Raw genomic sequence first — 7,764 nt, forward strand, 5'->3', positions numbered from 1 at the left:
GGATGACACCGCTCATTCATCTGCTCCTGCCCAGGGCAGATCTCCTCTCACATCCCTACTCTCCTGCACTCAGGCAGAGGGGCGTTGCTGTCCAGGCCTGCTCACAGGGATGGCCTGCCCTGGACTGGCCTGCCTTGGCTGCCTATGTTTCCTTTGGGTGTCTTTGGAAAAATGGCTTGTGGTGAGGGCTGATCCCACATCTGTAGCATCAGGAAAGGCTCTCATGCCAGGGTTTCCTGAGGCTACAGCCTGGATAAGTCAGCAGGTTGCTCTCTGGCCAAGTGCTCTGGGGCAGGAGCTGTTTCTAAACTGTGGGTGCCTGATTACAAGCATTTCAAGTTCTATTGGGGCCTATTGCCAAGGAAATGAGGTCACTTCCTGAGGTCACCTTACCTGGCACCTTCTCTGACAATATCCCAGATGGTTCTCTTGGCTGATGTTTCACCTCCTACTCTATGACATCCCACATCTGTGCACAATTACAAAAAGATTACCTCTCTACAGCTGCTGTGGAAGGCCTGGGTACAGCCAGGGTCCCAGCTCTGAGGGACAAACCTGGGTTTAGACCCAGCTTCTCACCACTTACATGACCTTGGATAAGGTACTGGGCCTCTCGGGGTCTCCCCAGGTGTGCTCCTGCACAATGAAGATCCTTCTAGCACCTGCTTCCTGGGGCTGTCCTTGGGCATGTGTGAGATGATGCTTACAAAACCTGTGGGCTGCACTACTGAGTATGTGTGAGAGGAAATGAAGTCATTATGCAAAAAGATACTTGCACACACATGTTTATAGCAGCACAATTTGCAATTTAAAAAATGTGGAACCAGCCCAAACACCCATCAATCAATGAGTGGATAAAGAAACTATATATGCATTATCTATGACAGAATACTACTCAGCCATAAAAAGGAATAAATTGATGGCCTTTGCAGCAACCTGGATGGGATCGGAGACTACTATTCTAAATGAAGTAACTCAGGAATGGAAAGCCAAACATTGTATGTTCTCACTCATAAGTGGGAGCTAAACTATGAGGATGTAAATGCATAAAAATGGCATAATAGACTGAGGGTTCCAGGGGAAAGGGTGGGAAGGGGGTTAGGGATGAAAGACTAAACATCAGGTTCAGTGTACACTGCTCAGGTGATGGGCACACCGAAATCTCACAGATCACCACTAAAGAACCTACTAATGTAATGAAGCACCACCTGTTACCTGAAAACCTATGGAAATAAACAATTAAAAAATAAAAGAAACCTGCAGGCCGGCATCATGTGTAACCAATGCACAAAATTAGAGATAAAATAGAGGAAGGGTTGAGATGTAGCATGGAATACAACTGAAAGCATGCCTGTGTTCCTGCTGTGTAACCTTGGAAATGTCACTTCCTCGCTTGACCTCATTTTCCTGTCTGCACATTCTCCTGTCATGCTCCATACAAGTCTTGCTGTGACTTCCCTTTACATGTAGATTCAAATCCACATGCCTCATCTCAGCCTCCTTAGTGGCTGCCACAACCCCCACCTCCTAGTTTATGCATCACATGTAACTTCTTTCCCATGAATGTAGACTAAACTTATTGCCTCACTTCTAACAATGGAATATGGCAAAGGCCATAGATATCTCTTCCAGGATTCAGTTATGAAACAACCGTAGCTAATGTTGCACTCTCTTTCTTCTTCTCTCCATATTTATCTATTTCTCTCTCTCTCTCATGTGCCCTAGGACCTCAAGAGGGCAACAGATGGAGGGGCCCTCAGGGCCTTTGCATAGACTGAATTCTCCCAATGAGCTTGGAAGTGGATCCTGCCCCAAATGAGCCCCTATTGAAACAGCAGCCCCAGCCTTAAGTGACAGCTTATGGCAGAAGTGCCCAGCTGAGCTCTGCTGGGTTCTTGAGCTACAGAAACTGATGAGATGATGAATGTTTCTTGCTGTAAGCCCCTGTGTTTGGAACAATGTTTCATATAGCAATAGATTCTCTAATGCAGTCTACCTGCTCAGAATCTGCCACTGCCCTTCTTCCTTCCTCATCTCAATCGCACTGGCTGCCTTTCCCACCTTCCTCCTGGCCAAACTCGCTTCTGTCTTTGAATCTCTGTGCAGTTGAACCTTCCCCCAGCATGCCATTCCCGGACTTTTGGAGGGTTGATTCCCGCTTGTCATTCTGCTCCCAGAGCAAATGTTCCCTTACTGAGGCCCTTTCAGATCCCCCAGGCAGAGGTCCCCAGATCTCCCTTACAGCAGCCTAATTTATTTCTAGACAGCACTTGACCTTTTTTCTTACCTTTATAGTCATATGCTGTGTGAGGACATTTCAGTCAATGACAGACCACATATGTGATGCTGGTTTCGTGATGCTATAATGGAGCTGAAATATTCCTATTGTTCAGTGACGCCATTGCCATAGTAATGTTGCAGCCCAAGGTATGACTCACGTGTTTGTGGTGATGTTGGTGTAAACAAACCTCCTGTGCTGCAAGTCATATAAAAGTAGAGCCCATACAATTACACACAGTGCACCATGCTTGATAATGGCCATCCACTACCATTTTGCTGGTTTATGTATTTATTGTACTATACATTTTATCACTCATTTAGAGTGTACTCATTCTCCTTATAAAATGTATTTATTATGTATGTATATATGTATGTATGAGACAGGGTTTTACTCTGTCACCCTGGTGAAGTGCATTGATATTGTCATAGTTGACTATAGCCTTAAACTTCTGGACTTGAGCAATCTTTCCATCCCAGCCTCCCAGGTAGCTGGGACCACAGGAGCATGCCACCTGCCCAGCTAATTGTTTTCTTTTCAGAGAGACAGGTTCTCACTATTTTACCCAGGCTGGTCTTGAACTCCTTGCCTCAAGTGATTCTTCTGCCTAATCCTCCCAAAGTTCTTGAATTATGGGTGTGAGTCACCACACCTGGTCTAGGTCTCTATTTTTAAAAGTTTTCCCAATTATAATGCATATCTCTCTCTCTCGTATTTTTTTCTAAGAGCTTTATAATTTTAACTTTTGCATTTAGAGGTACAATAAACTACAATCAATTTATGTGTATGGCCTGAGATAAAAATCAAGATCTTCTCTGTGTGTGTGTGTGTGTGTGTGTGTGTGTGTGTGTGTGTGTGTGTGTGACTGTCCAGTAGGCTTGGCACCACTAGTGCCAGTATCGACATTATTTACTTACTGCACTGTCAACTTTGTCATTAATAGGTTGGTCATGTATATTTTGTAAAAGTAGTTTTTAAAAGGATTATGTTTTAGTTGAAGGTTAATTGGCAGTTTCATATGGGTAAAACCCCTAGTTTTGTTTGTTCTGTTTTTATTGCATTCTGGATTTCTTTCACAGAAACATAAAGCACCAAGACTGCCACTGTAATGGCCTCCCTGATAGGATTTTAAAATACTTGATTTTATTTATTTTACATATTTATTATGTATCCATTGATCCAATTCTTAGAAGTTGGGTCTATTATTTCTGTTCCATTGGCAATATTTACATCTAATAACTGTTCACAGCACATCTGCTATCTTATTTCATGTGTGATTCAGTAAACATCCAGGCATCAAATATGATATTTATAAGCCCCTACTATTTTTTTATTTTCTATAATGATAAGTTTGCAACAATGCATTGTCTATTTTAGAAAATTTCTTTTTTTTTTTAGACATATGAGACAGCACCTTGCTTTGTCACTGAGGCTGGAGCATAGTGGCATAACCACAGACCCCTGCAACCTCTGCCTCCCAGGTTCAAGCAATTCTCATACCTCAGCCTCCCAAGTAGCTGAGACTACAGGTGATTTCATTTTTGATTCTACTTTGTCAGGAGTTCCTTGACCACTCTCAGAATTGATGACAGCTAGAAAAGCTCAAAAGACTTACAAAGACAGTTACATTTATAGTTACAATTTATTAAATAGAAAAGATAGCTTTTTTATGTTAAAATTAATTTCTTTACTGATATAGTTAAATTTTAAATCCTGAGAAGAAAAGAGAGAAGGGAGAAGGGTGCTGGGTGTCTGGCACCCTCAGCTACTGGCCCAGCACACACATGGCATCCGTGCATCCGGACACGGGGTGTGGCATGCACACTCGACTGGGGAGATACAGGCCAGTGTTCCCAGAGCCTGCTCATGGTTCCTTCTACTGCAGGACAGCAGAGGGGTCAACAGCCAGCAGTGATTGTTGCTATGGAGCGGGCATCTGTTCTTTTGGATAGGATCAGGAAAGGCTTCCCCTGTGAAGCCAGAGTGGTGGCGAGGATCCTGCCCTAGTTTCTAAAAGATACAGAGTGTATTTAGGAAAGAAAATAGGAGGTAGGAAAGGTTCCAGTAGAGAGCAAGTGCACACCTCCAGTTGTCCTGTCACAGCGGAGTCACACAGGCAGCACACAGTTTTCCCAGTTATAATGTGACATGTGCAAAGTTTTGCCAAGTAGGGAAATCAACAAGAGTCTTGCTGTCCAAAGTATTTTCTTGGGCTTTAATCACATAGGCATACAGTGGGCACTTGACTGGCTCTAGCTATGCAGTCACCATTTCTATTGCAGAGGTCAGACTAATACAGCATGGCCCAGAGATCCATGAGTACAAAAACGGATATTCACTACCCCTTACATGGCTAGAATAAAATACATGTTGTTGTCTGTTGTTGTCCAAGACCTCAAGTGGACGAAGACAATCTTCTTTATCAGGCAAAATTTTCCAAGGCCCTGGAGGTATCCTCCACGGGCAAGTGTAGAGCCAGTTCTGAAGACCTTTAAAATGTATATGCTTGGGGAAGTCTAGACCTATTAAATTAATATTTCATTGCAGAGCTTTATAAAGGTAAAATATAACTATCATTGGTGCAGGATATTTTCTATTGAATTATTTCTTTGTCACAAGGCCTAAAGCAGTCAACAGTTCACTGTTGAATGAATAAATGATTTCCAGGTACTTGTTCTCAGGCATGGAAATGTTCAAGACTGAAATAGGAAGTTCTTGGTGATGCAAGAACTTCCTTAAACTAATCATTTATTCACTCTCTATTCAAACTATCAATGCTTAAAATATGCACAAACAAGCAAATACAACTATTAATGGAGATGAGCTAATAGCTCAGAATTCTGAATAAAACTACAGCCAGATATTTACCTTGTTCTATCTCCAGCTAAGGCTGATCACTTTTGGCTGTCCATGTATGAGGAACACTAAGTACAAATTACATGTCAAACGTGTTAAAAATATTCCATGATACTTGTTAAAGCATAATAGGAAACCCTTTATTCAGAATAATAAGATTGGTATAAGACACCACTGATGTGAGATTTTTGTAGTGGGGATAAAGATTGTGCTCAATTCTGGTTGCAATATGGGTAAGTAAGCACTTATAGCCAAGGAGCTGGATAAGAATTGATGGGAGAAAACTTACTAAGAGGAAACAAGGATGATGGGTATTCTGGCTAAAGTGACCAAATGAATTCTTGCAGGGGACAGCAAGGGTGATCAGGCTTGTGGGACCGTGGAGAGTGAGAAACCTGATGAAACATTGAGGCTGATCAGATATCAATGATGAATTGTTCTTGCTAAACTGACTTTTCAAGGTAATTTGCTACAACTGAATTTTACAAGTTTATAGAGAGGCCTAGAGGAAGGTACAGAAGTCTGACAAAAGGAATAACAGAATAGGAGTCACTCTGAGAGAGAATCGACACTAGGACCTAGAGTTGGAATTGTTTGCTTGATAAAGAAGTCACAATTTCTATTATGTTTTACTTGAAAATGTGATTAAAGACTGTAGAGGATTTGAACATGAGAAAGACACAACCTGTACTTATGACAAGGAGATGGCCAGTTTATTATTTTCTGTCTAGATCTGTTATATCAAACATGGGCTTGTGGACATTCGAGCTGAATGTGCATGGTCAGTGCAGCAAAACTATTCCAAGTGCCAAAGCTAATACAGGGAAAAAAATAAGGTATCTTTGGGTAAATTTAGTCCCAATTAAGTAGAAAAACATAAATTAAAGTAATACATATTTATGACCCTTAGATGTCTAATAAGTGAATATATAAATTAATTATGTGGAGAAATCAGGCAGGCTGAGTAAGTGTACATTAAACAAAAAATGTTGGAAATAGAAAAAAAATGCTCAAAGATCTTGTAGACATAGAATTGCCTTCTTGGAGTCATTTTTTCCCTCCAGACTTACTTATTCTATGTTTTGGTAACAGTTTATTCTGGTGGCCATTTATATGTTTCCATTACAGGTCACATAGACACTTTATTAGGCACAGTTCAATAGTTAGAGAAAAACTACAGGATAGAAGACCCAACTTCACACTTTATGGAAAGTGAAATAACTGGTTCTGTCACTGCCATGGGGCACACATATTGTTTCTTACATGTGCAGTCCTGGGTTAGCTGAACGTGTGATTGTGTTAAATTTGATGTAGAAATGCATGCGACATGACAGGGCAATTCTGATTTGATAATTTTATTGAAAATCAACCAAATAAAGAGTGAGAAAGATATTAAAGAGCAATGTAGCTGAGTGTAAACATTAAAAAGAACACATGGAAAAGACTCCATGTAAAGAGTCTGATTTTACAAAATTCAGCTCCAGTTACTTTTGAGAGGTGACCTTTATTTTCCTTTCTTTACTATATAAGATTAAGGCTGTCCCAGCGACCATCAACTGGAATCAAAGGGCTGGACCAGTCTGGCTTGAATAATTATCCCTGCCTGCAAGAAAAGGGTAATGCTGCTGCCTTACAAAGCAAAAGGTAACAGGGCAAACAACAGACGCATGGAAAAGCCTGAAAGAAAAGTCAGGAAAATGAGATAATTTGAAAAATAAGGAAGCATTTTGAAAGCTTTCACATATTTCTAAAAATCTTGAATGGCACACTCTGCCCCAACAAAAGTTTTGGGGAAGGCTAAGATCTCATGCATGCCTGAAATTTATTCTATGAGTAACAGGGAGTGAAGGCAAAAGTCGAGTTGTGGACTGCGTGGCTGTGTTAAAGGCATGGTTCATTGCAGAGGCAGACTACAATTGTGAAGATAGGAAATGCGTATTCTCTGGACAGTTAAAAATTCCTCTCTCCAATCAAAAGCCAGCAACCAATGAAACATGTGTATCAGTGATCACTGATGACAAATAATACAGCTTTACAAATAAACCAAAATGGTCACTAACTAAGTAACTGCAACTCACAACAAACAGTCAAAAAGCCCAGGCAGGGAGGAGAATTTGATTTCCAGATTTAGTACAGTATAGTATTCAGCATGTTTATTTTTCAAAAATAAAGATGATGAGGCAGCAAGATGATGTGTGACCACGTGGCTGTGGCTGTGGCTGTGGCCCACTGGAATCTGAGACCCTACATCACCCTCCGCAGAGCTCTGTGGCCTGGCAGTGAGAATGGTGTCCTGAGGCTTTGCCTGTCCTCTTCCTGGTGTCCGGAGGTGTTACCACCCACTTGCTCTTTCTTTTCTTTCCTGGGGCCTGAGATGGGGGCTGCTTCCCGTTGTAATTAGTGGGGAGGCTGGGCTGCCATCTCCCAGGAGGAAGGCAGTCCCCTCTCAGAGTACTTTCCCACCATCCACCCACAGAGACATGCCTGTCTCTTGGAGGGGGAAGCTTAGGGCCAGGTGGAAACTGTGTGAACAGAAGCTGAAAAGAGGCACCTCCCAGAGCTGTGAGCAGCCCTCCTAGGCCTCTTGGGGTGGGTGGTGGAGAGAGCCCAGCAGACTGTGAAGGGTTGTA

The 7,764-nt window shown here is 41.9% G+C and overlaps 1 long non-coding RNA gene across 2 annotated transcripts; it reads left to right on the forward strand.

Moving 5' to 3' along the window:
* The first annotated feature begins 1,320 nt into the window (after positions 1-1,320).
* On the forward strand, positions 1,321-7,320 carry LOC128929868 (uncharacterized). Of its 2 annotated transcripts, XR_008477081.2 has the most exons (4): positions 1,321-1,936; positions 2,296-2,427; positions 5,482-5,595; positions 6,665-7,320. It is a non-coding gene; the product is annotated as an uncharacterized LOC128929868 (long non-coding RNA). The 2 variants fall into 2 exon arrangements; XR_008477082.2 differs by lacking the exons at positions 1,321-1,936; positions 2,296-2,427 and adding an exon at positions 3,671-3,807.
* Positions 7,321-7,764: the final 444 nt, after the last annotated feature.

Source organism: Callithrix jacchus, chromosome 16, assembly GCF_049354715.1.
Source record: "Callithrix jacchus isolate 240 chromosome 16, calJac240_pri, whole genome shotgun sequence".
In the NCBI taxonomy this organism is placed as follows: Eukaryota; Metazoa; Chordata; class Mammalia; order Primates; family Cebidae; genus Callithrix; species Callithrix jacchus.